At 39.5% G+C, this 17,143-nt stretch overlaps 1 pseudogene; it reads left to right on the top strand.

Moving 5' to 3' along the window:
* Positions 1 to 254: 254 nt before the first annotated feature.
* Positions 255 to 1,040, top strand: LOC112205041 (acyl-coenzyme A thioesterase THEM4-like; annotated as a pseudogene).
* The last annotated feature ends 16,103 nt before the right edge of the window (positions 1,041 to 17,143 follow it).

The raw sequence follows: 17,143 nt of genomic DNA, 5'->3' as shown, positions 1-17,143 counted from the left end.
TGGTTTCCAGGGCTGGGCCCAGGGCCCCCTTGCTGTTTGCAGCCTACAGACTTGGTGCCCTGCATCCCAACTGCTCTAGCCATGGCTAAAAGGGGCCAAGATACAGCTTGGGCTGTTGCTTCAGAGGGTACAAGCCCCAAGCCTTGGCAGCTTCCATGTGGTGTTGTTCTGTGGGTGCACAGAGGTCAAGAATTGAGGTTTGGGAACCTCTGCCTAGATTTCAGAGGATTTATAGAAATACCTGGATGTCGGGTAGTGTTCACTGTCCAGGGCTAGAGTAAGTGCGGCCCCCCGGCCCTCGTGGCCCAGAGCCATGCTGAGGAGCTGTGCTGCGTGCCTCCGCATGCTGGGGTCCCTGCGCCCGCCACCGGTAGGCCTGCCCCTGCCAGGTAGTGAGCCGTGACCTGCGCTGACCCAAAGCTTATGAAAGAAGAACAGATGTCACAGGCCCAGCTCTTCACCAGAAACTTTGATGATGGCCTGGGCTTTGAATACATGATGTTCTACAATGACGTTGAGAAAAGGATGGTTTGCTTATTTCAAGGAGGCCCTTACCTGGAAGGACCACCTGGATTCGTTCATGGAGATGCCATTGCAACGACGATTGATGCTACTGTTGGTATGTGTGCAATGATGGCTGGGGGAATTGTCATGACTGCCAATCTCAACATCAATTACAAAAGACCTATCCCTCTTTGTTCTGTTGTTATGATAAATTGCCAACTTGATAAAGTTGAAGGAAGAAAATTTTTTGTTTCCTGTAATGTTCAGAGTGTTGATGAGAAGACCTCATACTCAGAGGCAACAAGCTTATTTATAAAGCTGAATCCTGCTAAAAGTCTGACATAAAGAGCTGCTGGTGAACTCCATCTCATTCTCTCCGCTCCAGAAGAAGCAGTTGTCCCCTGAATACTCTGCTCCCTCACTGCTGAATCCCTGTAGGGAGAAGCCTGCCAACAGTGACCTTCTGAAACAGCCTTCTGAATACGAGGAGGATTCACTTTCCATCTTCTCAACTTTTTAACACAGAAACACTTCCTGCGAGCATATCAACAACTCTTAGGCTGGGCACTATGGCTCACACCTATAATCCCAGCACTTTAGGAGGCCGAGGCAGGCGGATTGCCTGAGCTCAGGAGTTCAAGATCAGTCTGGGCAACACGATGAAACCCCATCTCTACTAAAATACAAAAAATTAGCTGGGCATGGGGCATGCGCCTGTAGTCCCAGCTACTCAGGAGGCTGAGGCAGGAGAATTGCTTGAACCCGAGAGGCAGAGGTTGCAGTGAGCCAAGATCATGCCACATCACTCCAGCCTGGGCAACAGAACAAGAACCCATCTCAAAAAAAACAACAAAACAAAAAAAACTCTGTCTCCTTAGGATATGTTACCTGCTCAACTGCGGACTAGAGAAATAAATGTGTATTGAAACTTTTACTGCAAACTTCAAAATGCCAGAAAACCAAGCATGAAGAATAAATACATGGCGGGGAACACACAGGCATGTGCATATGCATATACATTGTAAGTTAGTAAGTTAGAAAGCTAGCTTTGTTGTATCTGAACACATGAATCTTTTTGATCAGAGTAGGAGGCAAGCCAGATCCTATAGGAATGAATACCTCAAATCTGTTGTCTGGGATTCTAGAGATTAAACCACTGTGCCATTAAAAAAAAAAAAAAATACCTGGTTGTCCAGGCAGAAGTTTGCTGCAGGGGTCAGGCCCTTATTGAGAACCTCTGCTTAGGCAGTGCAGAAGGGAAATGTGGAGTTGAAGCCCCTACACAGAGTCCCCACTGGGGCACTGCTTACTGGAGCTGTGAGAAGAGAGTCATCGTCCTCCAGACCCCAGAATGATAGATCCACTGCTAGCTTGCACTGTGCACCTGGAAAAGCCACAGAAACTGAATGCCAGCCCATGAAAGCAGCCAGGAGACAGACTGAACCCTGAAAAGTCACAGGGGTAGAGCTGCCCAAGACAATGGGAAACCACCTCTTGCATCAGCATAACCTGGATGTGAGACATGGAGTCAAAAGAGATCATTTTGGAACTTTATGGTTTAATAACTGCCCTATTGGTTTTCGGATTTGCACAGGGCCTATAGCCCCTTCATTTTGGCCAATTTCTCCCATTTGGAATTGCTGTATTTATCCAATGCCTGTATCTCCATTGTGTCTAGGAAGTAACTAACTTGTTTTTGATTTTTCAGGCTCATAGGTGGAAGAGACTTGCCTTGTCTCAGATGAGACTTTGGACTGTGGACTTTGAGTTAATGCTGAAGTGAGTTAAGAGTTTGGGGGACTGTTGGGAAGGCATAATTGGTTTTGAAATGTGAGGACATGAGATTTGGGAGGAGCCAGAAGCAGAATGATATTGTTTGGCCGTGTCCCCACCCAAATCTCATCTTGAATTTTAGTTCTTATAATTTCCATGTGTTGTGGGAGGTACCCAATGGGAGTGAATAAGTCTCATGAGATCTGATGGTTTTATAAGGGGAAAACCCTTTCACTTGGTTCTTATTTTCTCTCTTGTCTGCTGCCATGTAAGACATGACTTTCACCTTCTGCCATGATTGTGAGGCCTCCCCAACCACGTGGAACTGTGGGTTCATTAAGCCTCTTTTTCTTTATAAATTACCCAGTCTCAGGTATATCTTTGTCAGCAGTTGAAAACAGACAAGTACAGATGTCTTTCATTTTGTCTTGCCTGATTGCTCTGGCTAAAACTTCCAGTATTATGTTGAATAGTAGTAGTGAAAGTGGGCATTCTTGTCTTGTGCCAGTTCTTAGAGGAAAGGCTTTCAGCTTTTCCCCACTTGGTATGATTTTACCTTTAGCTGTGGGTTGGTCATAGATGGCCTTCACTCTGTTGAGGTATGTTTCTTCTATTGTGAGTTTGTTGAGAGGTTTTATTATGAAGGGTTTTTGAATTTTATCAAATGCTTTTTATGTGTCTATTGAGATGATCATATAGTTTTTGTCCTTTATTCTGTTGATGTGATATATCATGTTTATTTATTTGCATATGTTGTGCATCCTTGCATTCCTGGAATAAATCCCACTTGACCATGTCATATTATCTTTTTCATTGTGCTGCTGAATTTGACTTGCTAGTATTTTGCTGAGGACTTTCCTTCTAATCTCAGTTTAAATATCACAGGAGCATCTCCTCAGAGATAAAACACCTAACTACATTACAAGGTCATTGATACCATTACCACTAAAATGACAATAAACAGGCTGAGCGCTGTGGCTTATGCCTGTAATTCTAGCACTTTGGGAGACCAAAGCGGGTGGATCACTTGAGCCCAGGAGTTCAAGACCAGCCTAGGCAACATGGTGAAACCCCATCTCTATAAAAAATACAAAAATTAGCCGGGTGTGGTGTTGAATGTCTGTAGTCCCAGCTACTCGGGAGGCTGAGGTGGTAGGATCATTTGAGCCCAGGAGGTTGAGGCCGCCGTGAGCCATGGTCACGCCACTGCACTCCAGCCTGGGTGACAGAAGTGAGACCCTGTCTCAAAAAATAAATAAATAAATAAATAAAAATAAACATACACTTTCCCTATACTTTGGAATCACACAGGTATTCATAGCTATAGAACCTCAAAATGAAGTTTAGTTTTTGTGTTTTTTAATGTTATGAAAGCTTTGAAATGAGATGATAAACCAAGTGACACACAACTAAATAGACCTCCCAAAACAAACTTTGAGACTGAGTTTGTTTGCAGCCATTCCCATTCCAACATCAGTAGGTATTAAAAACAGAACAAACAAGCTGGGTGTGGTGGCTCATACCTGTAATCCCAGAACGTTGGGAGGCTGAAGTGGGTAGATTGCTTGAGCCCAAAAGTTCAAGACCAGCCTGGGTAACATGGTAAAACCCCATCTCTACAAAAAATACAAAAATTAGCCAAGCATGGTGGCATGCCTGTAGTCCCAGCTACTCGGGAGGCTGAGGTGGGAGGATCGTTTGAGCCTACAAGGTAGAGGTTGCAGTGAGCCATGATCACATCACCGCACTCCAGCCTGGGTGACAGAGCAAGACCCTGTCTCAAAAACAACAACAACAACAAAAAACATCCCAAAAAAAAAAAAAAAGAAAGAAAAAAACGGTGATAATTCAGGTCATGTACAAAGCTGATTTGTTTGACATTATATGCTTTTCAAATGATATATATGTGTATGTATGTATATATATATGCATATGTGTGTGTATATATTTGTATGTGTGTGTTATAAATTTTGTTCTGTAGAATTTTATTACTGCATAAATAATTCTTACCTGCATTTCTACAAAAATACTTTCTTTACAATGCAAAAGCAAATTATGAACTAGAACAAGAATAAAGAAGGTTATTAAGCCATAACAAGAGAAAAAGCATGTTTTATGTTTTGAGGCTAATTGAATCATACAACCTAACTCTACACGCATGCCTAGTTTCTATTTTCCATTCAAACAGCACTACTTAAACATCTCTCTTTTCCCTGTCTGTTCCACTGAGCATACCTGTTCTATATTTATGGTACTTTTAAATATCTTGGCAGAAATCATGTCAATGAGAATGTACTGGTTAATTTCCAGAAAAAGAAAGATTAAAAAAAAAAACACAGATTGTTCTTAACTATCCAGCTTTTTTCCCCAAATCATTTGTTTGAGAAAAATATTTCACCTGACGTTGTCAAAATCTTGTTCTTTCAAGTGGAATTAAAGTTTGCAAAGTTTGTCCAGGCACAGTGGCTCATGCCTGTAATCCCAGCACTTTGGGAGGCCAAGGTGGGTGGATAGCTTGAAGTCAGGAGTTCATGCCTCTAATCTCAGCTACTCAGGAGGCTGAGGCAGGAGAATCACTTGAACCTGGCGGGGCCAAAGTTGCAGTGAGCTGAAATCACACCACTGTACTCCAGCCTGGGCAACAGAGAGAGACCCTGTCTCAAAAAAAAAAAAAAAAAAAGCTTTGCAAAATTCAAGGCTAGTCTGGAAAATGCAAATATATTCTCAGCAATTACATGTAAGTAAAAAATCTTTATTGTTAACAAATTATATTTTTGATGAATTTTTAAAATTTGAGCACAATACTATTTCATTGTATTTGGCCATTATTTACAACACTTTGGCTCTGAATTCTGGCTCCACCACTCCATCACAGGTTAATTGATGAGTAATCTTCAGCAAGTTATGTAACCTCTAGCAATTTCTTCCTCCAGAATAACAGAAATAATATTAACTTTCTCAGAATTGTTACAAAGAGTAAAAGAGATGGGATATAGAAAGCACTTAATATAGAACCTGGCATATAGTAACATTCAATAAATTCTTCAGTAGGCTTTGCTATAGGTTGAAGTCTGCTCAAAAGATAGCTAATCAAGGTTTTATGCGAAGTAAAGTAATTCCTCGTAGCATAAGAATCAGTTCTTCCTCAGTCTTAGAAATACGAGGGCTGGGGAGCCCTACTGGACTTTGATAATATAATAACTAAGACAACACTTAACAAAGAAACAGAAAACCTCCCCAAACCTTTCCAACTTTATCCATACACCAAATTTTTTTCTGTTTGGCAGGGAACATAATTTGAATTTCACAGGAGTATAACAGAACTACATAACAAAATAAATGACTTCCTGCTGTTAGGTAAACTGCTGTTCTATTTCAATTGCTTTGGATGCTTCATTAATATGGGGCTGAAACTGCTAATTCATTTTATCCCTGTGATTGGTAGTGGCCAACAAGAGTAGTATCACTGTGTTGAAAGAAATTGTAAAGTGATAGATAATATCCCCTTGCTGTAGTTGAAATTCTTGCTTTTGGTTTGTGAGGTACCAGGTTTAAATTATAGCCCTTTCTTTCTGCTGGACGCTCATGGCAAAGATTGAATGCAACTTGCCTTTGAACCTTCAGTTTAATTCCTAGCATATCAATCATGATATGTGGTTGTTGATCTGAGCTGCACCACATCATATCTCAGTCCTCCTCCTTGTCTTTTCTGTTGTATCACCAGGGCTTTGTGTTGGCATGAGCAAGAATAGTATGAAGGTAACACTAAGCCCAAAGCCACAGAGAATGGTCTTTTATTAACTCATAGATATTGGGGGTTTACGATTCTCCCTCTCCTTCCCCCACAGAATGGCATATGAGGACGTCTGGTGTTATATTACCTCAGCTACTCAGCTACTTTACATAACCTTAAATTGGCCCTTCAGGCCACCAGAGAACCGAATTGACTCTCATAAGCAAGGAAGCTGTTCATGTGGGAAGTGTTATTCCCATGGGATCTTTTGCAGAACTGTTCAAATTTAAACAATATATCTGGGGAAAATAAAGAATGTGGGAAAGAAATATAGTAAATTGTTCCTGCATGTTTGTATAATTTCTGCTTTTTGGCCAAAAGGAGTAATATGTAATCAATGGTTTTACGTTTTTTTGGCACTTGGTCCTGAGCCAAATTGAAAAATAGCTCCTCTCCCACTGAGGATTATTCTAAGGCTTTAGTGTCTCCTTTGTGTTGTGAGAACCACAACCCAGGATGTTTCCCTTGTTGGGAAATGGGGAGAGTGGACGTGCAGACCTGAGCGCTGTGGCCCGGTCATTAACACTCACCAGCTGTGTCAAGACATGTGATCTCAAAATAAAAGTCATGCAGAACATCCTCAAGCCTCAAAAGTCACTCGACTAACACTGGGGCATGAGAGAGAAAAGAACTTTCTGAGACTCTGAGTTATAGCTTAAGTGCCAAGGGAACACTTTCCCTGGTGGTATTTCCACAAAACGGGTATGGGGAGAATCTGGGCTCCGTTTGATCATTAGCCGTCTCCAGAAAGCAGGGGTGGGGAGCAGATGTGTGAGTTAGGCGACTTCATTTCATTTCAAAACAACAGATGACCCTTGCATGCACTTTACTTATGTTTTGCCCTTTGAGTCATTATCATCCGGAGGCTGGGACCGGAAGCAGAATCTACTTCAGACAGAAGAACTTTGTTCTATTTTTTTTTTCCCATCCAAGTTTAGGAGAGGAGATAGATAGGTTAATTTTTTATGGGAATCAACCCAAAATCTAGCTTGGCTGCCAGAGTGGTCAGAATAATCAAATTGACTATGTCCCGGTCAGGTTGATTTTATTATATAGATTACTTTGCTTTGTCCTTAATGATGGAACTAAAGAGGTGAATGTACAATAAGACTTGAAAAACACTATCTTCAGTTATCCAGATATAGAGTATGAAGGGACCTAACATCAGTGTTTCTTTTTAATCTATCTCTTATCTAAATCAAAATAAAATAAAATAAAATTGATCCTGGACCAAGGTTGAAATTGGAGGTGGGTCTAGAAGTTGAGGTCTCTCTGGGCTATAAATGTTCATAAATCACCGGTTTGTCTATCTGATTTTTTATTTACCTGTACTTGGCCTTGGCACAACAAATACATTCTGTTAAAGATTTAAATATATTTCCTCTTAAAGAATAGTGAGGCAGAATCATGTCATTAATGACCATGAGCTTAGGAATCAAAACTGGATTTGAATCCCAACTGTGCTCCCAAGTAGTATGTGACGGTGGCCAAGTAATTATATGTTCCCAAGCCAAAACCTCCAAGTCAGGAAAATTAGGGCAATACCTACATCCCAGAGTTGCAAGGAGTAAATGATAATATGTATGTGAAAGACTTGTATGTTAATAGCCTGATTAATGTCAATTTCCTTTCTTACTGGGCAATCTAGATATTCAATATATTAAATATTTCTCAAATCTTAGACACTTTCTTATTATACCTTAAACTGTGTGAATTATATTTTTAACTAGGCCAGCTGTATCATATTTTGAAATTTCATTCTAGTTAAGTCCACCACTGGTTCAATCAGCTTTAAAGGAAAAAACAACTATTATATCAGTGAATCATCCTTAAAAATCCGAGTGATCATTTCTAAATTAACAATCTAAGCAATCTTTAGAGACCCTGAATACTGAAAATGTATGGTGCACTATCTTCCCACCATTCATTCATTTATTCATCATTTAATAAGTATTTATTGATTACCTACAATATTTATTGATTACCTACAATTAGGCGTTGTTCTAATCGCTAACAGAGGAGTGATTCAAAAAGACAATCTCTGTTCATATGAAGCTTATATTTTAGTGCAGAAAATAATAAATATAATAAGCCATTATATAATTCCTATATTAGCTATAAATGTATCTATATTATTTCTAAAATATATTTATATTTTTATATACTATATAAAAATGATATATACATTATACCAAAGATGATATATTATTTGGAGAAAATAGAGAGTAGGGTAAGAGAGATGGGATGCTGGGGCCAGTGACAAAGTTTGAAACTGTAAGTAGTAACTTCACTATACCCCTCAATGTGAGAGGAGAAGAGAACAAGGAAGGGAGAGAGCAAGCCACAGAAAGAGTAAGAGGATGGCCACGCACAGTGGCTCACGCCTGTAATCCCAGCCCTTTGGGATGCGAAGGCGGGCAGATCACCTGAGGTCAGGAGGTCGAGATCAGCCTGGCCAACATGGTAAAACGCCGTTTCTACTAAAAATACAAAAATTAGCCAGGCGTGGTGGCCTGTAATCCGAGCTACTCGGGAGGCTGAGGCAGGAGGATCACTTGAACCTGGGAGGCAGAGGTTGCAGTGCCTGAGATTGTACCACTGCACTCCAGCCTGGGCAACAGAGTGAGTGAGACTCTATCAAAAATAAAATAAATAAATAAGAATAAGAGGAAAGCCTTTCAGGTAAAGGAGACACTTCGTACAAAGGCCCTGAGATAGGAGTGCACCTGCCGTGTTTGTGGAACAATAAGAGAGGCCAGTATAGTTTAAGTGGATGAAATGGAGTGAGAGAAGGGAAGAGCAGTAAGAGATGAGCTTAAAGAGGTAATGAGGACTAGGTCATGTTAGACCTTAGAGTATATTCCAAGGACTTTGATTTTTATTCTGCATGAAAAGTGGAGTCACTACAGAATTTTGAGCAAGGATGAAATAAACTGACTTCCACTTTGAGAGCAACTCTGGCTGCTGTGTTGAAAGTGGATTGTAAGGCAGTCAGGATGGAGGTTGAGAGGCTAGTTGGAGGGCTAGTGCAATGACTCAAGTGAAATGTGATAATTGATTGGATGGTAGGAACAGTGGAGATAGTGAGAAGTGGTCAGATTCTGGGTATATGTGGAAGGTACAGTCAACAGGACTTCCTGGCAGGTTGAAAATAAGAGTCAAGAATGCTTTCAATGGTTTTGGCCTGAGCAATGGAAAATATATGTAGTTAACATTACCTGAGCTGAATAAGACTGAGGTGGAGGAGGTTTGGTGGTGGGGAAAAAAATCTGGGCACATTTAATTTGAGATGTTAATTAGGTATCCAAGTAGAATTGCCAAGTAGGCAGTTGAATTTATGTCTGGAATTCAGAGAGGAGGTCTAGGCTAGAGATATACATTTGGGAATCTTCGCCATAAGAATGATGGTACACAGAGGCTACCATAACACATCTCATGATTTTGTGGAACTTAAATGTGACTTGATTTGCAATCAGATTCTCCTTAAAATACTGTAATAGCTCCTTTCACACAACTGAAGCTTTTGAACTCCACTTAAAATATGAAAATTTTACTTATATTTAAAACCATAAATCTGGATGATATCAGTGAGGCAATGAGTATGGATAAGAAAAAAGTTGACCAAGAACCGATCTCTGGGGCATTCAACATTAGAAGATTCAGGGGAAGTCAAAAAAGCAAAGAAAACAGAGAAGGACCAGTCAGTGATGTAGAATGAATACTAGAAGGGTGTGGTGTCCTAAAAGCTAAGGGAGGAAAAAAAAGATGTTTTCAGGAGAAAAGAGTAGGGCCAGGAGCAATGGCTCACACCTGTAATCCCAGCACTTTGGGAGGCCGAGGCAGGTGGATCACTTGAGGTCAGCAGTTCAAGACCAGCTTGGCCAACATGGTGAAACCCTGTCTTTACTAAAAATAGAAAAAATTAGCCAAGTGTGGTGGCGGGCACCTGTAGTCCCAGCTACTGCAGAGGAAGAGGTGGAAGGATCACTTGGGCCTGGGAGGCGGAGGTTGCAGTGAGCCAAGATCGTGCCACTGCATTCCAGTCTGGAAAATAGAGACTGTCTCAAAAAAAAAAAAAAAAAAAAAAGAGTAATCTGCTGTGTGTGAAATACTGTTGATATGTCAAACATCATGAGGCCTGAGAATTGAAAACTGGATTTAGCAACATGGAGGTCACTGGTAACATTTTTTTAAAGCACCATTAAAAATTCAAAGTAAAAACAAATCATAATAAAAGTTAAGAAGACCAACAAAATTCTGATTTTGACATTAAATCTACTTTGTTTTTTTTCTTTCTTTCTTTCTTTTTTTTGAGACTGTCTCACTCTATCACCTAGGCTGGAGTAAGTGGCATCATCATGACTAGCGATTGAGCTCCTAGGCTCCTAGGGACTACAGACACATGTCACCACACCTGACTAATTTATTTATTTTTATTTTTTTGTAGTGATTGGATCCCATTATGTTTCCCAGGCTGGTCTCGGACTTCTGACCTCAAGCTATCCTCCTGCCTTGGCCTCCCAAACTGCATAGCTTATGGGCATGTGCCACCATGCCTGGCCTGATTTCCTTTTAAAAAATCAGTATTTAAAAATTGAGGGAAAGGTAGCTCATTTGTCAGTGCCTAAGGAATATACTCAGTCTTTATTTTGGATAATGTAATACTGAAATGATTGACTCATTAAAATTATTCACTATACTAAATTAAACAATAATTTGGTATTGGAGTATCAGTAACATAATATTTTTCTACTGTCTCACAGACAGACACGCACACACCCTTAATAGCTATAACTGAAAGTATTTCAAATAAATTTTGGATATACATTCTAAATATATCAGAAATATATTTCTAGGCATTAGACAATGGTCCATTTTTCGAACAACATTAAGCGCAACATCTTCAAGTATTAAATACAAATTACATGTCGGAGTTTATTATAAATTAATTTGGTCTCTAATGAATGCATACTTATAGTGCCACCTACTGTCTGGTAGTAAAATTATAACATCAATCATCCATACAGGTGAATTAAGATAAAGAAATAAAATACATAATCCTCTTATTATCAGTAATCTCTTTTTGGAAATCAGACATTCTGTGCGACAACACTAACTTAGAGAACATATCACATTATTTCAATGAGGAAAAAGTATAACTAATACATTACTTATCAACCTGCAACTCCTACCAATTTTATAAAATATATGAAAGCCCACTAAAGCATACACACACACACACACACACACACACACACACACAACGAATCATTACGTTAGGATGTAAATGCTTAAAACATTACTTTTTGATTACCAATTACGATAGTTTTTAGTAAACAGCTGTTTCGTAGTGTGTGGTAACATTTGTTGACCATTGACATATATTCCAAAAGTCTACCAGTGATTGCAATTTTATTTGTGATGTTACTTTAGGCATTTTCCCTGATCATTTTGTTAAATATTTATATCTACTATAATACTATAGAGTTACCTGTAGGGTCTATCATTACACTTAAAAATGTAAGGTAGAAAACATTGGCTATAATCTATCATTTATTTAAGAAAAAGGGGGAAATATTATAATATACAGTGACCTTTGAGCAGCATGTGTTTGAACTGCAGGAATCCACTTAATGCATGGATTTTCTCTTCCCCTGCCATTTCTGAGACAGCAAAACCAGCCCTTTCTCTTCCTGTTCCTCCTCAGTCTACTCAACATAAAGACAATGAGGATTAAGACCTTTCTGCTGATCCACTTTCACTTAATAAACAGTAAATGTATTTTCTCTTCCTTATGATTTTCTTTCACATTTCCTTTTCTCTTGCTTACTTTTTTGTAAGATTACAATATACAATATATAGAATATACAAAATATGTGTTAATCAGCCATCTGTGTTCTTGATGGTTTAAGGCTTCTGGTCAACAGTAGGCTATTAGTAATTAAGTTTTGAAGGAGACAAAAATTATGCTTGGACTTCTGACTGCATGGGGGATCTGCATTCCTAACCCCCACATTGTGCAAGGGTCAATTATCTATATATAGTTATATAAATACGTAAGTATATATAGTTATATGTGTGTTAAGTGGTATCCCATAGAAGGATAAGGAGACTCGAGCAGAGAAAAAAAAAATTGAAACAAGGCTTCCTTAAATATACCTTGCTTAGTAGATTCAACTACATAATTATAAAGCACGATTAAATAGGACAAGCAATTCAATTAAATACAGTGAAAGAAATTAAAAGCTGTATGGGGTTTTAGCAATGTAAATAGAAAATATATAAACTAGCAGAAAAATATTGCAATAAGGAATAAATATGTTCTATGAAGTTAGGGTATGAAACACCAACAGCCATTTTTAATAGGAAATTGTTGAATAGGGAGAGTTCTGTGGGGGCCTGTGGACTTTGGCACATTGAGAAGAGTAAGGACTAAATTTCTATTAACTAATGTCTGTATGTTGCACAGACTTGTCACATCTTTGATAGACAACAACCTGACCTGGATTCAAATATTATCACCTAATTTCAGATATTCACAAGCTTTAACAAAATTTTATATTCAACATTTTCTCACCTTATGCTCCCTTTTTAAAATTCCCTTTAAAATTACACAAAGATATTTTGTTTGATAAGATGACTTTAATTTTTAAACTACTAGGATATAAATCTTTGTGTTTTCATAATACAAGGTCATTGTTTGGCTCTTTTATTTTTCTCTGGGTTTTAAGTGCTCTGCATCTACAACGAAGTTAAGTGTCATTTTACCTGTCAACATTCTAATTATTCTACAATAAGTTTACAGAATAACTGGTAAACATTAAAGATGTGAAGTTAGTAAAATATCTTTATGCAGCTGAATGCGGTGGCTCATGCCTGTAGTCCTAGCACTTTGGGAGGCTGAGGCAGACAGATCGCTTGAGGTCAGGAGTTCAAGACCAGTCTGGCCAACGTGGTGAAACCCCGTCTCTACTAATAGAAAAATTAGCCAGGTATGGTGGTGCCTGTCTGTAATCCTGGCTACTCCAGAAGCTGAGGAAGGAAAATCACCTGAACCCAGGAGATGGAGGTTACAGTGAGCCGAAATCATGCTACAGCACTCCAGCCTGGGCGACAGAGCGAGACTCTTGTCTCAAAACAAACAAACAAAAAACCTTTAGGCTTTCCTCTGTTCCTTCCTCGCCTCTATACTTGCATTTGTTTAGTCATTCAGCAAATATTTATTGAATTCCTGCTACATGCAGGCTCTGGGTGTGCAATGGTGACACATGCAGGCTCTGGGTGTGCAGTGGTGACACATGCAAGCTCTGGGTGTGCAGTGGTGAGCAAACCTTGGTGCCATGAAACGAAGTGTGAATCATAGGAATAGAAATGGCAAGGAGGAAACAAAGACAGAAAGTATACATGCAGAAGGTCTCAGCAGGTTTTCATTTTATTTTAACCAGTTATTCTTCGGCCCATAGTAATACTCCATTGTGTTAAAAAGAAAGATGAACTCTCAAATTCACTGTGTCCTCAAATTCACTTAGTAGGCAAAGAAAAAGAGGCCTTGAAGGAAGAGGGCCAGAGAGAGAAAAGGGTAGTGATGAGAGAGAAATAAAAACACCTGTAGTATCTGATAGCATAAATTTTCCTGTCCCATCCCATCAATATCTGTTAAAATTCCCATATCTTTGTAGGGCTTATTTCAAAAGCCCATATAATCCTTGAAGTCTTTTCTGATCCTCCAAACTTGATGTAGTTTCTCTGAACTCGATGTAATTTGTTTCTCCCTTTAAACAGCCAAACTCTATTATTCGTCTTTTGGTACTTAGGTTTCTCCGCTTATCTTCTGTTAAATCTGTTTGTATAATGCCCTTCAATAATTCCTTTAGTAGAGAAACTGTCTCTTATTCACGCTAGTGTCTTCTACATAACATGAGCTTAATAAATGTTGATTTGATTGAACCTTAAAAAGTTATAATTCATCTGCCTATAAGCACGTTACTCAAAGCAAACTGACTTGTTTACCACCTATTGTCATCACACAGCTTGGAATGTAAACGTCCTCATTTCAAAACTGTGTACACTCACACACATGTATACATATATGGTCACATATATTTATAAAATTATATATTTGTATTTATTTAGTGAAATGTTTCAGTCTATATGCTATTCTATTGCATTTCCTAAGGGATCTCTTTAAATTTGAAAGGTTACTTCTTCAGCACTTCCAAACTGATCTCTTTTAAATAAATAAAATCGTTTTCCAGGTTACTGAGCTATTTTTCATCTTCAATTCGTAACCTTTTATATGAAAGTAAAAGTTATGATAAAAATTCTTTGTTCATTTGAAACCTCATAGGATATAACCCCCCAACACTGTGTGAGGTCTACAAAAGAGTATTTGTGATTGAAAGATCAAATCAAAAGGAGACAACAAAGGTAAAAGTAACATTTACACAATTTTGTTTACTTAGCAAAGTGAACAATGTTACAAAATCTGTCATGTCATTCAGGAATTGAGCATAATGCAATAATGACGTTTTGTAGTCATCTCCGGGGAAGGCTTCTTTCCAAATTTTCTGAAAATAAAATGCCTATGAATTAATTTAACACAGACCCAAAAGAAAGTAGCAGGTTACAATGTAGGTAGCCAGAGAAACAGTCCAGGCTATTAGAAGAACCATTAAGATGCTTAGTGCTAGAACCCAAAAGGTTCAAAATAGATTTAGAATTAGAATCATGGCGACTAAGGTACCAGACATATAAAATATGACACCAGAACAAATGCTTCCTACAGGTACTCCTTTGATTCACCTCTATAGTGGAGACAAACATCTACTCAAGCAATAGTTTTTGTTAGGATTTTTAATCTTCATTAAAAGATTATTACAAATAACTGATAAGAGTAGTTTAGCATGTAGGTAGTAAATTAAGGCAAAATAGTAGCATGATTGTTAATTTTATTTGTCAATATAATGGGGCTAAGTGGTGCTCAAACAGCTGGTAAAATATTATCTGTGTGTCTGTGAGGATACTTCTGGGATAATCTGAATCAGCAGACTGAATAAAGATCACCCTTAGCAATGTGGGGGTTATCATCCAATCCATTGAGGGCCTGAATACAACATAAAGTTGGACCAGATCAAGTTTATTGATATGGGCCCACTAAGCAGATTCTGCATTTAATGTTGCAGCTACAGAAATCTGTATAAGTAATGAGGAGCCAAGTGTTAATCACCAAGAAAGTGGGGAAAATGTCTCCAGGGCATGTCACAGATCTTTGCAGCTGCCCCTCCCATTGCAGGCCTGGAGGCCGAGAAGGAAAAAAATGGTTTTGTTGGCCCCCCTGCTGTGTGCAGCATAGAGACTTAGTGCCCTGCATCCTAGCCACTCTAGCCATGGCTAAAAGGGATCAAGGTACAGCTTGGGCCATGGCTTCAGAGGGTGCAAGCCCCAAACCTTGGCAGCTTCCATGTGGTGTTAAGCCTGTAGGTGCACAGAAGTCAAGAATTGGGATTTGGGAACCTCTGCCAAGATTTCAGAGGATGTATGGAAATGCCTGGATGTCCAGGCAGAAGTTTGCTGCAGGGGTGGGTCCCTCATGGAGAACCTCTGATAGGGGAGGGCAGAAGAGAAATGTGGAGTGGGCACCCCCCCACAGAGTCCCCACTGGGGCACTGCCTAATAGAGCTGTGAAAAGAGGGCCACTGTCCTCCAGATCCTAGTATGGTAGATCTGCCAACAGCTTGCACTGTGCGCCTGGGAAAGCAGCAGACACTCAATGCCAGCCCATGAAAGCAGCCAGGAGGGAGGTTGCATTCTGCAAAGCCATGGGAGGTGCTGCCCAAGACCACGGGAACCCACATCTTGCAGCAATGTGACCTGGATGTGAGACATGGAGTCAAAGGAGATCATTTTGGAGCTTTAAGATTTGACTGCCTTGCTGGATTTCAGACTTACATGGGGCCTGTTGTCCCTTTGTTTTGGCCAGTTTCTCCCATTTGGAACAGCTGTATTTATGCCTGTACCTCCATTGTACCTAGGAAGTAACTAACTTGCTTTTGATTTTACAGGCTTATAGGTGGAAAGGACTTGCCTTGTCTAAGATGAGACTTTGGGCTGTGAACTTTGAGTTAATACTGAAATGAGTTAAGACATTGCGGGACTGTTGGGAAGGCATGATTGGTTTTGAAATGTGAGGATATGAGATTTGTGAGGGGCCAAGGATGGAATGATGTGGTCTGGCTTTGTCCCCACCTAAATCTCATCTTTAATTGTAGCTTCCAGAATTCCCATGTGTTGTGGGAGGGACCTGGTGGGAGATAATTGAATCATGGGGGCAGTTTCCCCATACTGTTCTAGTGGTAGTGAATAAGTCTCATGAGATCTGATGATTTTATAAGGGGAAACCTCTTTCACTAGGATCTCATTCTGTCTCTTGCCTGCCAGCATGTTAGATGTGACTTTTGCCTCCCACCATGATTGTGAGGCATCCTCAGCCACGTGGAATTGTGAGTCCATTAAACCTCTTTTTCTTTATAAATTACCCAGTCTCAGGTATGTCCTGATCAGCAGCATAAAAATGCACTAATATAGCCAGGCAGGTCTTGAACTCCTGACTTCAAGTAATCTGCCCACCTCTGCCTCCCAATGTCCTGAGATTACAGGCATGAGCCACCATGCCTGGCTATGTGATGGTTAATTTTATGCGTTAACTGGGCTAAGGAATGCTCAGATAGCTTGTAAAACATTATTCCTGGGCTTGTCTGTGAAAGCATTTCTAGAAAAGATTAGAATTTGAATCAATAGACTGAATAAAGATCACCCTCACTAATGTGGGTGGGCATCATCTAATTTTTTTAGGGCCTACAAACAGAACAAAAAAGCAGAAGCAGGGTTAATTTTCCCTCTGCTTCAGCTGGGACATCCTCTTTTCAGACATCAGTGCTCCTGGGACTTAAACTATTGGCTCTATTCTCAGGCCTTTGTGTTTGGACAGAGACAAAATCACAGGTTTTTCAGGGTCTCCAGCTTACAGATATCAGATGGACTTTTCAGACTCCATAGTAATATAGGCCAATTCCT

Source organism: Pan troglodytes, chromosome 10 (assembly GCF_028858775.2).
Source record: "Pan troglodytes isolate AG18354 chromosome 10, NHGRI_mPanTro3-v2.0_pri, whole genome shotgun sequence".
In the NCBI taxonomy this organism is placed as follows: Eukaryota; Metazoa; Chordata; class Mammalia; order Primates; family Hominidae; genus Pan; species Pan troglodytes.
This window is presented reverse-complemented; position numbering and strand designations above follow the sequence as displayed.